The sequence below is a fragment of the Notamacropus eugenii genome, chromosome 7, assembly GCF_028372415.1.
Source record: "Notamacropus eugenii isolate mMacEug1 chromosome 7, mMacEug1.pri_v2, whole genome shotgun sequence".
NCBI lineage: Eukaryota > Metazoa > Chordata > Mammalia > Diprotodontia > Macropodidae > Notamacropus > Notamacropus eugenii.
Window position 1 is genome coordinate 108,901,903 of NC_092878.1, and position 1,714 is coordinate 108,903,616.

Genomic DNA, 1,714 nt, shown 5'->3' on the forward strand with positions numbered 1-1,714 from the left:
ATTATATAGGTGTTGATTAATTAATTTTCTGATCAGAATTGAAGAGGACATCAAAGATTAATCATCCGACTTACCTGTGCAACATCCTGGATATATAGTCATATAGCATCTAGCATTTGCTTGAGAACTTCCAGAAAACGGGAACCCAATGTCTCCCAAGGCAACCCAGTCTACCTTCAGGAACCTTCGATTGTTAAAAACTTGTCCAATACACCAAACCTAAATCTTTCTACCTTCAGTTTCTAATCACTTTTATCAGTTCAGTTCTTTGTGATAAATCACAATAAGTACAATTCCCAATTCCATTAGTCAGCCCTTCAAAAATTCAGACAGTTCAGAAGAACCCCTCAGTTTTCTTTTCTTCATTCCAAATATCCTTACTTTCTCCAACTGGTTCTAATATACTATGAACTTAATGTTTCACCAATCCATTCACTTACCTCTGGAGACTTTCCAGTTTATAAGGTTTTCCTAAAATGTGGTAACAAAATTGAAATGTCTATTCCAGATTTGTTCCGACCAATGCAGAGTCCAGAAGAACTATAAGCTCCCTAAATCTGACTACTATTCTTGCCTTAAGATAAGAAATTAGTAGGTTACAGACATATGTAGGTGGTCCAGACATATATAACTGGATTTGGAATCAGACGCAAATTTGGCCATAGGGACTTACAAAAAAATGTGACCATGAACAAGGTCTGTAAACTCAACCTGCCTCTGTTTCTCTAACTCTGAGCACCAAACTCTAAAGATTATTGTAAGAATCAAATGAGATAATATTTGTAAAGTGCTTCACCAACCTTACAGTGATACATGAATGCTATCTATTTTTGTAATTCTTACGAATGCCGTGAAGCTTAGCTTTGTTGTTTGCCATATGCCATTTTTGTCTCACATGTACCTTCCATTTAGTAAACATGACAGATCTTTATTCTAAGGTGAACTGGCACTTCATTAAGCTTTCTCCATATTGCAATTTGAAAATAGATTACTTAGGATCTAAAGAAAAACTTCAATGTTTTCTTGCTGTTTTTGCTGTTCAGTTGTTTCAGCTAGGTCTATCCCTTTGGGGTTTTCTTGCGAAAGATACTGGAGTGTTTGCAAGTTTCTCTTCCAAATCATTTTAGAAATGAGGAACTGAGGCAAACAGAATAATGATTTGCCTAAGGTCACCCAACTAGTATAAAAGTTCAGATTTGAACTTAGGAAGATAAGTCTTCTATATCGAATTTTATCTTCTCAGATTCAGTGCATTTTATTTTGTCAAGAATATTCTATATAGCTATTCTGTCATCCAAATGTTTTAGCTCTGTTCCTCAGCTTTGTGGCATCTATAAACTCAATTACCATGCCATCTAAGCCTTTTTTCCACAACATTGTTGTTAATCAGCTTAGAACTCCGAACAGATCATTGAACACTCAACCACAGATTTTTTTTTTCCCATGTTGACAGTGAATAAGAAATGACTATCTTATTCTATTGAGCTATTCAACAGGTTCTGCCTCTTCTTTTGCTCTTCCTGGTTTAGTTATAAGCACTGTATTTGTGTTGTTAAAAGGAAATTGTTAAGACTCTTTCTTTGCTAATTTTAATTATCTATTCTTTAAATTTTTGATAGATTCACTTTTCAATGCAACTACCCCTGGTGATTTTTTTTTTTTTCCTTAGGGAGTTCAATGACAGCTTTTTCAATTTCTTTTTTTACAAGATGGG